Raw genomic sequence first — 20325 nt, 5'->3', positions numbered from 1 at the left:
CTTACCTTCTTATCTTTGGGCCATCACAGTGATTGGTCAGATGGCCCCAGCTTCTCTTCGCGGCAGCAGCGCAACGTCATGTACACCGCACTACAAAAAAAATCCAAGGAGCTGCTGGGACCTGAGGAGGGAGAGGCAGTCGTGGACTGACAAGAGTACACTGGCGCCGCCCGCAATATCTAGTGAAAAGAGTAGCATAGTAAATTTAGCCCTTAGATTCTGAAATTGACCATGGGTTTTCAATGCCTATTTACCTTTTTTTTCACTTTATTTTTTTTATTGCAATGTCAGAATAGACCTTGGGAGCCATTTTATATATATATTAATATATATTTTCATTTTTGCAGGGGCTATTTGCTCCCTATGTAGCTGACAATGACTACTATTGAATGCTGTGCAGAAAAAATCAGACTCTCCGGTGTCCCAGGCCTCTGTTCATGGTTCAAAAATTTGAAGCCCACCCAAGGTAAAACAATGTGTCCATTAATGAGTTAAACTTTAATAAAGGACACATGTTTAGTTTCCAAATAAACACAACACTTTTTGTCATGGTTGCATCACGAGGTGCAGAATATTAGACGACAGATAGAACAGCGTAATAGAGGACAAATTAAACGTATTTAGGGCCTGATTCATAGTTGTACGGTATTCCACAGTCGCAGCTTCTTTGTACACAGCTGCTGTGCGATACCATACGCTAATATGCTAATGCTGAAGGAGGCATTTAAAGACAAAAGATATCTCCTGGAGGCATCAAAGATCCGAGTGCTGCGTCCTAAGACTATTGGTTGTGATGGCCGCAGTCATCGGTCATCTGAGGAAAGCCTAAGCTTACTCATACTGTCTGCCGGAACTGTACAGCTGGGGCCAGAAAATCTGAGTTGGAAGACGCAGATCCTGGCCTCGGCATGCCCACAAAACAGGGAAGGCACGCCCCCGTTTTGTAAAATGGATGCGGCATGATTGACTTGGGGGCACTGCAAGCAATCTCGCAGCCACTGATCGGTACATGCGCAGTATAGATCCTGCGCATTCTCTGATCAGTACCCATCAGAAATGTACACAAACCATCGGGTTTGCGTATATATCTCTGAATCAGGCCCTTATATTGTAAACAATTTTTAAATAAACTTATTAGGTCACACTTTTAAATGTAGGAAACATTCTGTTAATATAGATTTAAGTGATATAAAAATAGGAAAAATATATGTATATACCCAGAGTAAGAGACTGAATTGCTAGGAAAGCTGTCTGTAATGCTGGATACGCACTATGCAGCATGTTGTTCATACAGCCAATGTATGACATAGGGTACCTGCGGGTGTGCACACCCGATATCTCTGTGAACAAATTGTTCACAGACATAGTAGATTGGCCCTGCAGCATAGCCGATGCCAATATATCTTGCAGATATATCGGTACATCTGCTGGTGTGTACGAGTGACCCGCCGCCGAGCCGTACACTGGCCGCAGGAACTGCCAACACTGGCATCACAACAAATGCCTGCCCAATTGTGATGTCAGGCCAGACATATTGAGTGGCCGATTGGCAAGTGTGTATAGCTTACCAAATCAGCCGATCTGTCGGCAGGATAATCAGTCAGCCGCTGGGTCATTTAAGTGTGTACCCAGACTAAGAATAAATACATATTAACATTACATTTTGAGTTTTTTTTCTGAACTAGGAATGTATTTGACAGCATAATATGTTCCATAATATCCAACAACATATGTGTCATTCAAAAGGGTAAAGAGAAGTCACCATTGCATAAAAGCGCTGCATATAACTGTAAGGAAAAAAAGCATTAAACTACTAAGCTACAAAGAAAGAAGATACCTGTGTGAATAAAGGAAATAACTGTGCAATGTGCAGAGGTGGTACATGGGAGAAAATTATCAAAGCTTGGAGAGAGAAAGTGGAGAGAGATACACTACCAACCAATCAGCTTCTGTCATTTTTCAAACACAGCCTGTAAAGTGACAGTTAGAAGCTGATTGGTTAGTACTTTGTCTTTCTCCACTTTATCGCTTTACTTTACCTCTCTTTAAACTATGATAAATGAGGTGGACAGAAATACAGATATTTCTAATATTCTAATGTATCAAGTGTCTATAAAGATGTCCCTATAGAATCACTTCCCAACCAAAAGTCCCTCCCCAAATAAATGTAACAGTAACAGGAGTTTCATACTGGAAACCACAAGATCTGCGAGATAACCTGCGGCTGAAACAGTGACAGACATAACTATATTAAATATAGCTGTAAATGTTCCATAAGGCGATGAAAGAATAGATTAACCTGACATAATCAGTGGTGTTGAAGACATTTAAATACACATATTGTAATATCTGAACAGCAGAGCTGCAATTGTGGTGCATGGGCAGCCACTTGTCTGGAAAGCACTCTCCAAGGTACGTGGCCATTTCACGGACTCTGGAAACAGCCCGGGAAAACTCCAATCTGCTCCTAGTTTTGAGGGATAATGGATGTTTTGGAAAATGCACATGGTGAAATCGTCACATTAACGTTCAACCTGCTGCCATTATAGGTCCACACTCTCTAGTCACTTAGACCGGGTACACATCAGAACAATGTGCTCCCGGCAGATCCGCTGGTCTGACATATCGCACCATGCGTACACACTGCACGATACAGTAGTATGACGACATGATGTACAATGACATGCTGCATTTAGCAGTATGGCATTAAACACAATGGGCCTGATTCAGACCCACTCGCGAGCGGCTGTCCGCTCGCAAGTGGGTTGATGTTATGGACTGAGCATGCGCACGACGGAGGGAGCTCCGTCGTGCGCATGCGCCAGACGCGACGAGCGAAGGAAAGTCCTTCGCTCGTTGTGTCCGATCAAAGGGGGCGTGCTGTCAATGTTGATTGACAGCACGCCCCCTTTGGTGGGCGTGCCGGGGGCGGGCCTCCCTGACGGGGGCGTTCCCACGGGAACGCCTCCCGTCAGAAGCCGGCCCACTGACATCACTAGTGATGTCAGTGGGAGTGATTTTGGCTCTGATAGAGCCAAAATCACTCCGGAGCTTGCGGTTGAAAACCTCAACCGCAGGCTCCGGCTCGCAAATTCGATGGTCGCGATGGTCTCGTCCATCGCGACCATCACAATGCACGCTCGTATAGCCTGTGGGTGGTGACCCACAGCTATACGAGCGTCCAGGAGGACGCTCCATGAAAATGGAGCCCGGCCCTCATTGAGAGCGTGCGCTCTGCTCAGAGCGTACGGCTCTGAATGAGGGCCAATATCTTTTGATTGACTGTGCAGCATGGCCAGGCCCGCCAAGAGCTGTGGCGGGCCCCGGTAATAGGGGGCGTGGCCTAATCGCAGGAGGCGTGGCCACGTCCCCTTGCCAAGAAAAAAAATATATTTGCAGCACCTTCTAAATGATAATAGCTAGAACCTGATTGATTGCTATGGGCAACATCTCCACTTCTAAAAACTCTCACTTTAGTAAATTTACCCCTAGGTCTAAAGCATTTCCCGATGCTCCATGCTGAGCTTTACTGTACCAGACCTTACCAGGGTTTAAATGCTGATAGAGCAAGATATAAGCTCTATATCACGCCTGAGCTGTGGTATTCATCAAGCAGATAAATGCAGTTCAATCTTACCGGACAACGGAAACCATATGTATACAGCCTAATGGAGCCTTTTAGAGGTTTTGTTGTACTGTTTCGTGATTTGATTATGTTAATTGAATAAAGACAGAAAGAACTTATTTGTCAAGCTTAACTCACTGTTCCACAAGTAACGTTATATATGGTGATGTCGGCATAGAAGACAGAAGGCAAATCCTCATCAACTAATGGCAACAGAGGAGGGAAGCACATACTCCCGGCAGCTGCAGAGCAATTTACTGCAAATATCATTCTGTGTAACAAGCGGCTAGTTTCAACAATACCCCCATACAGCAGAAAACAGTCAGATGGCAGTGAATAAGCCACTCATCACAGGGAATGAACTACCAGGCAGTGGTGGACGTTGATTGGGTCAGATGAGTCATTCTTCACCATGTTCTCAACAAGTGGATGAGTGCAAGTGTGGCACCAACCTAAAGATCTCTACAGCTCTGAGTGCTTGTTCCCAACAGTGAAGGGCTCCTGAGGTTCCATAATGTACTGGCCCTCATTTCCCTGACTTGGGTGCACTACTTAATGGTGCTGAACATTTCTTTTCATGGCATATTGTAGCATTAGTATCGTGATGGGATGGGTGTGTTCACCTAATGATTTAATGAACATGATAAGTCCATATCTTATAACCCTTAGGGGGGAAATTTAATTCAGAGTGATATGTTGCAAGCTGTGCACATATCAGCCAACTAAGCATCACAAATTTTCCTGCGCACCTCTATGGGGTGTGAGGCAAAACTTGCGATGTACATGGACGTGATTTGCGGTTCCAGAATGGCAAATTATGTCCATTGCCAAAAATGTAATTCTCGCCTTTACAGTCACCAGGTCTGAACCAAATCAAGCATTTACGGGACATCAACCAGGTTTTATTTGGATCACTTTCTTGTTTAAAAATGGTGCTGAATCACTCCTGCAGAGGCATTGGTAGACTCAATACCATGGCACCTACAGGTCGTACTGGATGCACGTGGTGACTTAGGGGCTCATGCACAGTTTGACGGAATTTGTGTCAAATTCGCAAGCATGAAATGCACCATGTAAAAGAGCTTATTGCATTTAGCTTGCAGTGCTGGCAAAATGTGCCTAACTCGTCAGCAATAGCATATGTCCTTATTTTATTCCTGGGGTATATTTACTAAAGTACTGTTTTTTAGAAGTGAAGTTGTTGCCCATAGCAACCAATCAGATTCTACTTATTTATATATTATTTATCTAGCACCTTCTAGAGGATAATGGATAGAATCTGATTGGTTGCTATGGGCAACAAGTCCACTTCTAAAAACCCACACTTTAGAAAATATGCCCCCTGGAGACAACAATAGTGTATGTAGTTGTGGATTCATAGTGGTGGTAGTAAATGTTAAAATGTCAGTACACAATTCATACACATTATAGTACATAGGGCAGTGTTATTAACACTTAATAAAGTCGTATTAACCATGTAATTAGACCAAGACGCAAAGACAAAATTAAAGTTGTAATTAAATTCAAATTAATACACACAACCTTCCCCTTTAAAAGATCAAACAAAATATGCCTTATTACTATGAACTGATTGCGATTACCGCTTTAATAATACAAATAGATTGCAGCACAAACATTACTATAGTTTTAGCAAAAGCGGCATTCAGGCACAAATAGCCAATAAGTATTGGCTGCCGATATTCGTAATAATCAGCTTGTATTTTGTACCAGGAGTCGAGCACTCGCAAGGACTTTATTGGGTTGATTTAGTTAGGTGCAAGTTGGGACCTGCGAGCTGTTCTCACTGCGATTGCTATTCAATTCCAAATTCGATTGCATTTTCACAGGAAGTTCACGATTTCTGTGTTTAGCCCTCTGAGAAGGTGAAGACGTAGGGAAATCTTTAAGATAAAAATATTGAGACTAAAATCAGGACCTCTGGTACACCCCTCTAAATGAATAAGCTGGTATTTGGAGGTGGTTAAATAGTATAATTTGGCCAATAAAGACATGTCCGTCTTCAGGTGAATTTCTCTTAAAAGCTCAATAATAGGTTACATGATGTGGGACAGGTATGTGGAGGTGTAAATGATGTGGGACAGGTATGTGGAGGTGTATAATGATGTGGGACAAGTATGATGTGTAAATTATGTGGGACAAGTATGTGGAGGGGTAAATGATGTGGGACAAGTATGTGGAGGTGTAAATGATGTGGGACAGGTATGTGGAGGTGTATAATGATGTGGGACAGGTATGTGGAGGTGTAAATTATGTGGGACAGGTATGTGGAGGTGTAAATGATGTGGGACAGGTATGTGGAGGTGTAAATGATGTGGGACAGGTATGTGGAGGTGTAAATTATATGGGACAGGTATGTGGAGGTGTAAATGATGTGGGACAGGTATGTGGAGGTGTAAATGATGTGGGACAGGTATGTGGAGGTGTATAATGATGTGGGACAGGTATGTGGAGGTGTATAATGATGTGGGACAGGTATGTGGAGGTGTAAATGATTTGGGACAAGTATGTGGAGGTGTAAATTATGTGGGACAGGTATGTGGAGGTGTAAATGATGTGGGACAGGTATGTGGAGGTGTAAATGATGTGGGACAGGTATGTGGAGGTGTATAATGATGTGGGACAAGTATGAGGAGGTGTAAATGATGTGGGACAGGTATGTGGAGGTGTATAATTATGTGGGACAAGTATGTGAAGGTGTAAATGATGTGGGACAGGTATGTGGAGGTGTATAATCATGTGGGACAAGTATGAGGTGTAAATGATGTGAGACAGGTATGTGGAGGTTTATAATTATGTGGGACAAGTATGAGGAGGTGTAAATTATGTGGGACAGGTATGTGGAAGTTTATAATTATGTGGGACAATTATGAGGTGTAAATTATGTGGGACAGGTATGTGGAGGTTTATAATTATGTGGGACAAGTATGAGGAGGTGTAAATTATGTGGGACAGGTATGTGGAGGTTTATAATTATGTGGGACAAGTATGTGGAGGTGTAAATGATGTGGGACAGGTATGTGGAGGTGTATAATGATGTGGGACAGGTATGTGGAGGTGTAAATTATGTGGGACAGGTATGTGGAGGTGTATAATGATGTGGGACAGGTATGTGGAGGTGTAAATGATGTGGGACAAGTATGTGGAGGTGTATAATGATGTGGGACAAGTATGAGGAGGTGTAAATTATGTGGGACAGGTATGTGGAGGTTTATAATTATGTGGGACAAGTATGTGGAGGTGTAAATGATGTGGGACAGGTATGTGGAGTTGTATAATGATGTGGGACAAGTATGTGGAGGTGTATAATGATGTGGGACAAGTATGTGGAGGTGTATAATGATGTGGGACAAGTATGTGGAGGTGTATAATGGTGTGGGACAGGTATGTGGAGGTGTATAATGGTGTGGGACAAGTATGTGGAGGTGTATAATGGTGTGGGACAAGTATGAGGTGTATAATGATGTGGGACAAGTATGTGGAGGTGTAAATGATGTGGGACAGGTATGAGGAGGTGTTGTATTGATGGGAGAGGGATGTTTCAACTTATAGATGGGAGCCAAAGGTGTTTTTTTTTTTTAGCCTGGAAAGATTGAAATTTGCTGAATATACTTGTTAGGTATCATTTACCACGATTAATGTAAAAAAATGCAAAATTCAGTCATTTGACACCTTTTAACCCCTTCGCTGTGTAGGACCAGTGGGGCTCGTCATCCGCATATATCATAACATTGCGGATAAGTTTCACTCGTCAGCCGCTGCAAAGTGTCCCCGCTTACTTACCTTCTCTCCACTGGCACTAATCACCGGTGGGGAGTCCCAAGGGTCAGGGGGCTGGTCCTGGAGCAGTGACATCGTCGAAAATCGGCCCGATATCGTGCAGGTGTATGACCAGCATAAGTCTTCTGGGGAATAAAAGGTGTAATTTGTGTGGGTACTTCATAATAAAAATCAGTGATATTGATGTTGCAATGTGACAAGTGCTAACTTCAGAAAATGGGCTCAGCACAAAGGTGAGAAACCCCTTGCAGTGAAGGGGTTAAAAACCTCCAGTACATTCATTATGGCCACTAACAGCCTTCAATATGGCCCTGCTGTCTCAGTTACCATTTTTGGGCGGTCCAGGATGGTTTCCCCACTTTTTCATGCACTTCTCCCAAAATGTTTTTTGTAGAAAAGTCACACAACTTTCCCACAAGCCCCACAAATTGCCATATCTAATTGAATCTCACATTCACTCGCACCCGATAAGTTTTACAATGCAAGTTGGCTTTTGCAAATTCGCTCCTAATTGATTTGAGGTCAATATTAGTGTTTCCATTTTTTTCTGTCCACTACCTTAATATATAGCACCTTAGTATACAGACCACTACCTTTATATAACACACTATTATACAGGCCACTACCTTTAAATAACACACTATTATACAGGCCACTACCTTTATATAGCACACTATCATACAGGCCACTACCTTTATATAGCACACTATCATACAGGCCACTACCTTTATATAGCACACTATCATACAGGCCACTACCTTTATATAACACACTATTATACAGGCCACTACCTTTATATAACACACTATTATACAGGCCACTACCTTTATATAACACACTATTACACAGGCCACCACCTTTATATAACACACTATTATACAGGCCACTACCTTTATATAGCACACTATTATACAGGCCACTACCTTTATACAGCAAACTATTATAAAGGCCACTACCTTTATATAGCAAACTATTATAAAGGCCACTACCTTTATATAGCAAACTATTATAAAGGCCACTACCTTTATATAGCACACTATCATATAGGCCACTACCTTTATATAACACACTATTATACAGTCCACTATCTTTATATAACACACTATTATACAGGCCACTACCTTTATATAGAACACTATTATACAGGCCACTACCTTTATTTAACACACTATTATACAGGACACTAGCTTTATAGAGCACACTATTATACAGGTCACTACCTTTATATAGCACACTATCATACAGGCCACTACCTTTATATAGCACACTATTATACAGGCCACTATCTTTATATAGCACACTATCATACAGGCCACTACCTTTATATAACACTATTATACAGGCCACTACCTTTATATAACACACTATCATACAGGCCACTACCTTTATATAACACACTATCATACAGGCCACTACCTTTATATAGCACACTATCATACAGGCCACTACCTTTATATAACACACTATCATACAGGCAACTACCTTTATATAGCACACTATCAAACTGGCCACTACCTTTATATAGCACACTATCAAACAGGCCACTACCTTTATATAGCACACTATCATACAGGCCACTACCTTTATATAGCACACTATTATACAGGCCACTACCTTTATATAACACACTATCATACAGGCAACTACCTTTATATAGCACACTATCAAACTGGCCACTACCTTTATATAGCACACTATCAAACAGGCCACTACCTTTATATAGCACACTATCATACAGGCCACTACCTTTATATAGCACACTATTATACAGGCCACTACTTTTATATAGCACACTATTATAAAGGCCACTACCTTTATATAACAAACTATTATACAGGTCACTACCTTTATAGAGCACACTATTATACAGGCCACTATCTTTATAGAGCACACTATTATACAGGCCACTATCTTTATAGAGCACACTATTATACAGGCCACTACCTTTATATAACACACTATCATACAGGCCACTACCTTTATATAGCACACTATTATACAAGTCACTACCTTTATAGAGCACACTATTATACAAGTCACTACCTTTATAGAGCACACCATTATACAGGCCACTACCTTTATATAGCACACTATTATAAAGGCCACTACCTTTATATAACAAACTATTATACAGGTCACTACCTTTATAGAGCACACTATTATACAGGCCACTATCTTTATAGAGCACACTATTATACAGGCCACTACCTTTATATAACACACTATCATACAGGCCACTACCTTTATATAGCACACTATTATACAAGTCACTACCTTTATAGAGCACACTATTATACAGGCCACTGTCTTCACATCTAGCACACTGTTATAAAGGCTACAGCACTCATAATACAGTATGTTTTATGTACACATATAGTATAGCAATACTTACCTAGGGGCCTATGTATTAAGCTGTTTATTTACATAAAATTCTGCATAAACTGCAGTTTCTGCATAATTTTATGTATTGTTCCTTGTACTAAAAGCACAACGAAGGAGATTTCACAGAAATCTCCGGCAAAGTGCTAATTAACACTTCAGATCCCAATCCTCTTTATTATCAATTGGGACTATGTACTAAACTCCAAAAATCTTAGCTATTCGGAGTTTAGCCCTCTGAACATGGCATAAACTACAGTAAGCCTATGGAGGCTGGAGGTCCAGGAGGGAGATCTTTCTCCAGCAGCCCCTGACCTGCTCTGGAAGCTGACACTGTGCGCATGCGAGAAGTATTTAACTTTGCAGGGACAGCGGTTACTGAAACCACTGTGATTGCAAGTTCCCCTTTGTACATAGCGAGGATATTTTCATTAAAAATCAAAATATCCCCGGCGATATGGAAAGGTAATAATTGTGACTGGTTCACGATTATTAGTGCATAGACCCCCTAGTCACATTTTTACATATTCTGGATAAGTGTTTTTCATATAACCTCACTGCCAAAAGACTTCTGATTATGTTTCTTCACTTTGAAATAGTGAACAAAAAAATATACTGAAGTGGGTTGGAAGGTAATTGCAAAAGATATTGTTATCGTATTTAATCTTTCACGTATCTTGCTAATAAAAACAAAAAAATCAAACCCACACAACTAAGGCTTGTTTTAAAAAAATTCTGTTAATTAATCAATCACAGGATAAATACTCAAAGCTGAATTTTTCAGCCATTTGTCTTTTTTTATTGGATCATCCACATAGTTGTGAAATGTGTCACAAGTGAGACTCTGAACCAGATTAAGCAACTAGTGATTCTCCAACTGCTGACAGGGCATGCTGAGAGATGTAGTGTCCGCTACACGTGGTCAACCCCTGTCTCTCTCCCTTAACAGCAGAAGCTAGCACATCCATAATTCCTAACATGTAAATATGTGTGAATATTGTAAGAGGATAGTTCTGATTTCATCACCACCCCAGCAGACTATGAAAATGCTGCCACTGGACCCTGCCACTGAGATCATACATGGGAGAGTAATCACTAGTGCAATAAAATCACATAATTTCCTAATATTGATGCTAAGGGGGGTTGGATCGCTCCCACTGTGAGACATGTATCAGATGCATCATCACTCGGAAATCCCTATTTATGACAAACCAAAAACTACAACAAATCACATCTAGAGTTTGTTTCCGAGTTACGTGCATGGCCACAAATAGCAACTTTCACACTGACGGGGAAGGGGAGGGCTGGGAAGTGATACACACTATCACACAGCAGCATCTCGCTGCGGTCCTTCTGGTGGTTAATAAGGGGGGAGGGGAATCCAACAACAAGGGCTAAGGTTTCTTCCCGAGGAGGAGGGAGAAATCCCCACCAGCAGCAGCACAGGGACGGTGCGGCCGGGTGACTCCCCTTCCCCGGCCACCACACAAGAAGTCCCTTCTCCCTGGGGAGGCCTGCATGACGTCACGCCGGGGGGAGCAGCATTATTATTGTGGCCGGGGGGTCCCTGTGTCCGAGCATTGATTGGACGGAGGTTTCATCCAATTCCCGCGGCGTCCTGCTCGTCCCCATCCCCCAGTCACACCGGCGGGGGCGCGCATGCAGGGTCCGCTCCGGGCTCCTGGTCACACAATGTGATTGTGATGGGGGCGGTACAGTGTCAGTTCCCGTAGCTGACCCCTTAGGTAGCGGAGGGCGTGCAGACCCCGGATCCGCCTCCCCCACTAACCTCTGCCTAATCTTACTGCTAACCCCTTCCTTTCCGGGGCCCAACGTGTCAGCTACAGTCCCGTCACAGCAGCCACTTCAGCCGAATATACTCATTAAGGTTACAAATGTTATGTAGCTAAAAAATTATTAATAATTATATATATATCAATAATCCTTCTGTATATCTATATATTTTCCTGTAACGGAACATAACTATTCGATCACCATCACAATTAGATGAATGACCTTTACTTTGACATTGAAGGGTTAATCGTGGGTCTCAGTATAACTCTCTAATGGCATCACTGCTTAATAAACACCACATCTTTTTATCAGTTCCTGCGCCGATGGTGAGAATGCATCCCTTGATCTTATCAATCAATCATCGGATAGCTTATCGCTCCAGGGGTTATTTAATGGCACGGCTAATCCTAATGACGCTCAAGGGGTTAACGAGTCTCTCTCATCTTTCGAACGCCGCATTATTATTCTCAACGTTCCAAAGTGACACAAATCCGCTCTCATTGATCCCCAACTGAGACAATGTATCTATTGTGGCGGTCACTAGGGGGTTAACTGTTCCCAGGGTTTCTCCTGCAGCCGCTCGTGTAAATCCGCTTTAACTGCTCTCCTCGTCATACAAAGACCTACAAGGGAGCTGATACAGGCAGCCAGAGATAAGGGGCTATAATCCGCCCCCTTATTTAATTAGTGACACTGACTACACACAGAGGGCCGGCAGTGGAGCAGTTAATACTCCCTCATCTCTTCCCCCCCCCTTTCCCATCATTACCATCTCACAACCTGCTCGCCTGTGTGCAGAGGGCATGGCCGGGGTGTGCAGAGGGCGCAGGAGAGAGACAAGGACACACTGGGAACGGCCAATGGGACGGATGGGTATATTAGGAGTGACAGGCTCAGTATACAGACACCTAGTGGCTCCAAGCCAATCCAGTGGACGCAGAGCTCAGCACCTCCCCGGTAGCCGGATGTCACTTTCCCCCCTGAGGCTGCCCCTGCTGTTGCTCTTGACTCGTTTATCAGTTCAGATGACGAGCTTCTTAAAGAGACAGCCGCTTGTTTATGCACTGAGGCAGAAGAGGGGAATAAAGAGCCATTGTGAAGTGAGGCTGACTTGTTTCCCCGCTTGTTAATAGAGGATGAACTGCCTAACTACCCATCATGTGTATAGCACCGCGCTGGAGCGCAGACCACGCTGCATTATCATTATGCAGAGTCTCAGCTTATATTTTAGGCGATATTATGATTTATGTTTTTTCTATGCCACCACATTATACCTGGGGAAAACGCAGATCTAAAAGGACGAGCTTATACTAAAAGAGTATGTTATGCAATGCATGGTGTGTGTGGATGAAGTTTTGCAATTATTATTTAGTGGGAGGGGGGATCCCAGGTGACAGAGCAAATGAATCAATGCTAACTTATTTTTTTTGTAAGTCTTATGTGACCTTTTTTTAAAATTATTATTAATAGTTTTTCAAGACTCAGAGAAAGTCTCTTTACAATACATAATGGGCAGCACAGATGGTGTAATGGTTAGCATTACTGCCTCACAGCACTGAGGTCGTTGGTTCGATACCCACTACGGCCCTAACTGTGTGGAGTTTGTATATTCTCCCTGTGCTTGCGTGGGTTTCCTCTGGGTACTCCGGTTTCCTCCCACACTCCAAAAATATACTGGTAGGTTAATTGGCTCCTAGCAAAATTACCCCTAGTATGTGTGTGTGTGATAGGGAATATAGGCCCTCATTCAGAGCCGTACGCTCTGAGCAGAGCGCACGCTCTGCATGAGGGCCGGGCTCCATTTTCATGGAGCGTCCTCCTGGACGCTCGTATAGCTGTGGGTCACCACCCACAGGCTATACGAGCGTGCATTTTGATGGCCGCGATGGTCGTGACCATCACGACCATCGAAATTGCGAGCCGGAGCCTGCGGTTGAGGTTTTCAACCGCAAGCTCCGGAGTGATTTTGGCTCTATCAGAGCCAAAATCACTCCCACTGACATCACTAGTGATGTCAGTGGGCCGGCTTCTGACGGGAGGCGTTCCCGTGGGAACGCCCCCGTCAGGGAGGCACGCCCCCGGCACGCCCACCAAAGGGGGCGTGCTGTCAATCAACATTGACAGCACGCCCCCTTTGATCGGACACAACGAGCGAAGGAAAGTCCTTCGCTCGTCGTGTCTGGCGCATGCGCACGACGGAGCTCCCTCCGTCGTGCGCATGCTCAGTGCAGACCATCGACCCACTTGCGAGCGTACAGCCGCTCGCGAGTGGGTCTGAATCAGGCCCATAGAGTGTAAGCTCCACTGGGGGCAGGGACTGATGTGAATAGCCAAATATTCTCTGTAAAGCGCTGCGGAATATGTGTGCGCTATATAAATAACTGGTAATAATAATAATAATTTAGTTTAGCTGCACAGGTCGTACACAGCACCTTAAAGGAAAAATGTAACCAGGATTGCCAGTTCAAACATTTTAAATGAGTCAAGTTGGGTACACACTGGAGCAATGTGTACCTGGACGAAAGGGCAGACAACAGGCTGACATATTGTATCCGGTACACATCAGAACATTGTAATGAAGGACATAACGATCCCTCGTTCCGTCCTTTATTACCTTGCACGGTGCCGCATGCGATATCAGCCGATTTGCCGTGCAGCACGGCCGACCAGAAGATATCGCCAACGACCGCAGGAGCGCGTAGATTGGCCGCACACGCTGAACGATCCGGACGATATGTCCCGGAAACGACGTACCCAGCTTTATGAAGCGTACACACGGTCAGATTTGTCTGATGAACGATTGAATGATCTGAACGATTTGACCAACGATTTGAACAATGAACGATTTTTGACTGCATTAAAATGAATGGAATCGTCCAAATCTGACTGCAAACACATCAGATGTCAGATATCGTTATCTGACCATTGGGATAGCGCATCGTTCATCGTTCAGACATGTCAGATTTTCCTTCAGATATGAACGATTGAACGATTTTTGAAATAGTTATCGTTCAGATCTGAAGAAAAATCTGACCGTGTGTATGCACCTTTACATATATGATATGAAATGCACACATGTTCCATGGCTGTGTTTTATCTGTCCACTTGCAACAATAATTGTACATAAAATGACACAAATTAAATTGGTTTCTTAGTGCCATCATTGCTTATAGTTCGTGTAGGTGATGGGTTACGAAAAAATGTAAAAGATATTAGTCAAGTGTGGAATTGCATGTAAATATCGAAATCAGCCCGATACTGCTTTAAAAGGAAAAGATATGTTCCACTGCAAAATAAATGAATTGTATACGTAGATTTGTTAATATTTCTTATGCTGGGCATACACGCAAGATAAAATGTCTGTCAGACCGACAGACATTTTATCTGGCCGGCTGCCAGCCGCAGATGTCCGCGGCATACACTGTGAGAGAAATCTCACAGTGTATAGCCCGACATCCGCGCTCCGCCCCCGGGGGAGGAGACATTTCCCTGTTCCTTCCGTAGGAAGGAACACAGGAAATGTCTGTCTGTCTGTCGGCCGCGCTGGGCATACACTGCCCGATGCGGCCGACAGTTACCGGGTAAATATCGCATCGGACGAGCATGCTGGACAATCCAGCATGCCCGACCGAGCAATATTTAACCCTCGGTCGCCCCCCCCACGCTACAATTATCGCGGCGATCCGCCGATATCGGGCGGATCGTCCCGATAATTGCAGCGTGTATGGCCAGCATTAGGTATAATCATCTGTACATGGCAACACTGTTGTATTTATAAACATACCTTAGTGATCTGTGATTTCCATACCAGGGGAAGTATTTATGTGCTGATTTAGCTGCTTTACTAACAAACAACATTTTTTTCATCAGCTTGTCTGACCTCTATTTGCCTTTATCTGTAGAATCAGGTTTTGAGGGGAAAAAAAGACATAAAACTACATGTGCCATTTTGTTTTTCATTTTTGTAACCCTAAATGTACGTGGCTACAGGTAGTGTCAGAAGAGTGTTTCGCTATCCTGCATTTTTCAGTGTAAACTAAATGTTCTATAGCCCAAAGCTGACACTCCTAGACCAGAGGTATTCAACATGCGGCGCCTCTATCTGCTGTTGAACTACACATTCCAGGATGCTTTGCACAAGTTTTGCTATTAGGGCATGCTAAAACTGTGGCAGATCATGCTGGGATGTGTAGTGCTACAGCAGCTGGCAGATCGCATGTTTGACTACCGTTTTTTAATAACATCTATATGATTTTCAGTTGCCATACAATAGTACAATAGTATAGCGACAGCAAAATATTTAGATGTTTGCAGGTAATGAGGAGAAAAGTGATTTTTCTCTACATTATCTGTTTTATAGATAAAAAAGTTTGTTGTGTCAAATAGCGCTGGGTATAGTGCATTTGGCAGTTACCACCTCTTCTTACATCTCCCCCATTACATGCGCAAAGTGAATTTACTATGCCAATTAGTGTAGTACTCGCGCTGCCTTATCCTCTTTACACCTGAAAACACTTCATGCTGCCTTCTAAGAAGTAATGAGCTCTTATGTTACAGTTCAACCATATAGTTCCCATCTACATGAAATTGAATCAGACCTTTGGTAGAGTGCTTTATTTTCCTAGGTGGAAAACCAAAGCAATTTGGAACATTCGTCTCAAATTTGTCTGTCTTATAGTATATCCTTGTGATTTTTTCCAAAACATTTCTCCACACTATAGCATGGAATTAATCCAAAAATTATGCGAACATAATTTATCATGCTCCTAAACACTCCCAAGTGTCGATCCAATTGAACCATTTCATCCAGCAGATATATATTTGAACCCAAACTTAAGCTGGGTACGCACTGGAACGACATTGAGCCAATTTGCCATTTCACAACAACAAATCGCCTACATCGCACAGTGTGTGCCATCGATTGCGCACTCCCGCGCTCGCTAGGTTTGATGTGCTGCACATCAGACCTAGCGATATCGCTAGTGACCTGTAGTAAGTTAATGAAGGACAGAACAGTGATAGTTCTTTCGTTCATTAACTTGTTTCAGTGTGTGCGGGCAATCCCCCTTCAAGGGCATTTGTTCCAATGTTGGAACGAATGCCCATCGCTCCAATGTGTACTCAGCTTTAGAACAGACTTTCTGACTGAAATAGCTTGAACCCAGTTAAATAACTAATGTAAAATGCTTGTTTTTTTGGTAATTAATTGTGTATTCAATTATCAGTATCAGAAAAACATCTCCTGAATGAAAGTGGTCAGGGTGAGATTTATAAAAACTTCCAAGAAAAAGTCAGTGTGAACGTGGCCTAAGCACATCAGCCCCATATTAGTAATGCAGTTAGTTTGCACCTCTACAGACCCCACTAACCTACTGCACTATTAAATCAGCTAAATAAACAATATACTGCTATAGAATATAATGGAACGTATATTCACATCTCTCTCTCTCTCTCTCCCTCTCTGTCCTCCCCCCCCCCCCCGTCCATTATAACAGAACACTTTAGAAAAGGTCTCTACATCCTGTTGTCAAGTCTTCCATTATACCTGAGTATATCTATCTGTCTGTCTGTCTGTCTATTTATCTATCCATACATCCATCTATCCTGTCAGTGTTGGTTAGTAACAGTGATTTTGCTCTTTGCCCCGATTAGCTGCTGCTGTATAATGGCCAGAAAGGGGCAGTGCAGTGGGTCCTGATTGGTGACTGGGATTGTGAATGCACTGCTTTGTCCTCTGTATAAGTCCCCACCACCATAATATTACAGGTCTGAGGTTAGGAAGAAGGGGGAATCAGTGTGCTACTGAACGGAAAAGAAGGGCCTTTTTCATTCTAAATGAATTAATTAATATCATTACGGCTCTATTTCTCCAGAACGGCATATTTTTAGCATACTCATATTAAAATTCACGTGCAGTATTTCTAGTTCTGCGGCGAGCGATCAAACCAACAAGGAAACTTTAATGTTTTGAAAACTATAATGCACAATGATACTAGTATACATATGGTTTTCATTTTTGTTTTTGTAACATATTAATCCTGTGGTCTCTCTGCATGGTCCCTCTTGTTTTCAGTAGTGGCTGGAATCTCATGCTTCACTATATTTGTGCTAACAGAACTCTTCTTCTGAAAATAAAAATGTTAGCCACTCTTTTATTTATTATTAAATCCAGGAAATACTTTGACCTGTGCTGTAAAAAAAAGTTTCCCTGGTAATAAGTGATGAGAATAAAGTGAGTGTTGTGTATATTATTGCAAAATGATGTGATAATTTTAGCAATTACAATCTAGGCCAGCAATAGATTGCATTCTTGCATGGCAGGTATGAGGAAACAAGAGCAGTGAGTTATTCCTCAAGCAGTCTCTACATTTTTAACCTAAACCAAACAACCACACACCATACTTCCCCACTCTCCCTGATTATCATGGAAACGCCATAAAAAAAATAATCATGATCTCCCTGATTCCCTGAGAGTCTAGCAATCTTCCTGAAGATGGGCTGGACGCATGCAGCACAGTGATGATGTCACCATCGGTTCAAAATACAGCCTCCTATCACACTAGCCTCCTATCACACTATCCTTCTATCACACTAGCCTCCTATCACACTAGCCTCTTATCACACTATCCTCCTATTACACAGCCTCTTATCACACTAGCCTCCTGTCACACTAGCCTCCTATCAAACTAGCCTCCTATCACACTAGTCTATCACACTAGCCTCCTGTCACACTAGCCTCCTATCAAACTAGCCTCCTGTCACACTAGCCTCCTGTCACACTAGGCTCTTATCACACTAGCCTCCTGTCACACTAGCCTCCTATCACACTAGCCTCCTATCACACTAGTCTCCTATCACACTAGCCTCCTATCACACTAGCCTCCTATCACACTAGCCTCCTGTCACACTAGCCTCCTGTCACACTATCCTATCACACTAGCCTCTTATCACATTAGCCTCCTATCACACTATCCTCCTATCACACTGGCCTCCTATCACACTATCATCCTATCACACTAGCCTCTTATCACACTAGCCTCTTATCACACTAGCCTCCTATCACACTAGCCTCCTGTCACACTAGCCTCCTATCACACTATCCTATCACACTAGCCTCTTATCACACTATCCTATCACACTAGCCTCTTATCACACTAGCCTCCTATCACACTAGCCTCCTATCAAACTAGCCTCCTATCACACTAGCCTCCTATCACACTAATCTCCTATCACACTAGCCTCCTATCACACTAGTCTCCTATCACACTAGCCTCCTATCACACTAGCCTCCTGTCACACTAGCCTCCTATCAATCTAGCCTCCTATCACACTAGTCTCCTATCACACTAGCCTCCTATCACACTAGCCTCCTATCACACTGGCCTCTTATCACACTAGTAGAAAAATTGCATCATTTTGTGAGGAAAACAGAAATATAATTTTAATACATATGATTTATGGGCAACCGATTGGCCAGTCGGTGGCCTATCATCAACATGCTGTCATGATGATGGGCCTATTTTTTTGTGGAGGCCTGGAGCTATAGCTCCATCTGCTCCATTGTTAAACTAGCCCTGTATGTATAAATAGTATAAGCAGGTGCTCATATTACCAATTGCTTGTAAGATATTCAGTAAAACTAAAGAATAAAATCCGCGTTGTCAGTGACAGTTGATTCTGACACTGAATCAGTAAGCTCAGTCCATTTGCCAGTATATGCAAATAGGAGAAACAGTTGATTGGCTAGCAGCCTGTTTTTATACATCCCCTTAGCGTCATGCAAGCCAGTACGCTGACGAAGTTATTACGAAACGCGTTAGGGCATGGCTTGCTGATGCAACGAACACGTGACCTGGCGTTCTGGTGCCCGATTCCCGGCCTGAGGTGGAGGGATGTGCTGCAGCTCTCGAGTGAGTGGCGCGTGGCTTACCCCCAGAGGATAAGGAGCGGCTGACGGTGCTTGCTGGGTATACCTACATTGAAATCAAGTGGTAATCAGCCCACTCAGTGTGATTCACGGTACATGCTTACTGACAGGATTGTCTGTTTATGTTTTTATGATTAAAACTTTTATAAGCACTATGGAGTGCCCCCTTTGTTCTATATATTAGCCCTGTGCTTCCAGCACCTTCCCAGCGTGAGGGCTCCTGCACTGGCCCCATCGTAAATAGAGAAGTCCTCTGTCACTAATTTAATTACTGTGCAGTACTCACAATGCCGCCAAATACATACAGTCCAGGCCACAGCCTAATATATACAAATATAACTATACTTTATAAGCATACATCTGTATACTACGTTTCCTTATCCACATGTTTACCTATGATAACCCTGAGCAGGGGTTACACTAGCAAAAGACAATGTGGTTGACTATCTCACAATCATTGCATTCTTTCTACAATGGAAATCATATATTCTTTGGGAAGTTCTTCCTAAAGCTGGGTACACACTGAGACTATGTGGGCATGATATGTAATTTCCGGCCATATCGGAACGACATATTGGCTGCATCGCTCAGCGCGTACAGCCAATATGCGCACTCCTGCGGATGCTTGCGACATTAATCGGTTGGTCGTTCATTACATCGTTCGAATGTCTACCCAGGATCCGATATGTTGGGCCGTCGTGCCGACATATCGGCTGGATACACATCGCTCAGTGTGTACCCAGCTTTACACTTTTGCCACAATTCCCTCAAATTTGTTGCACTTGTAAGTTGCTGTCTTCCA

General features: G+C 43.1%; 1 long non-coding RNA gene across 1 annotated transcript; it reads right to left on the bottom strand.

The window, feature by feature from the left end:
• Nucleotides 1–5179: 5179 nt before the first annotated feature.
• On the bottom strand, nucleotides 5180–12564 carry LOC148527222 (uncharacterized). Its single transcript, XR_015878051.1, has 3 exons — nucleotides 12366–12564; nucleotides 7427–7548; nucleotides 5180–5526 (listed from the first exon to the last, which is right to left on the bottom strand). It is a non-coding gene; the product is annotated as an uncharacterized LOC148527222 (long non-coding RNA).
• Between the last annotated feature and the right edge of the window lie 7761 nt (nucleotides 12565–20325).

This window comes from Taudactylus pleione, unplaced genomic scaffold, assembly GCF_031769625.1.
Source record: "Taudactylus pleione unplaced genomic scaffold, aTauple2 ptg000090l, whole genome shotgun sequence".
Lineage (NCBI taxonomy): Eukaryota > Metazoa > Chordata > Amphibia > Anura > Myobatrachidae > Taudactylus > Taudactylus pleione.
Note: the sequence above shows the minus strand (reverse complement) of the source record. Positions and strands in the feature narration are given on the sequence as shown.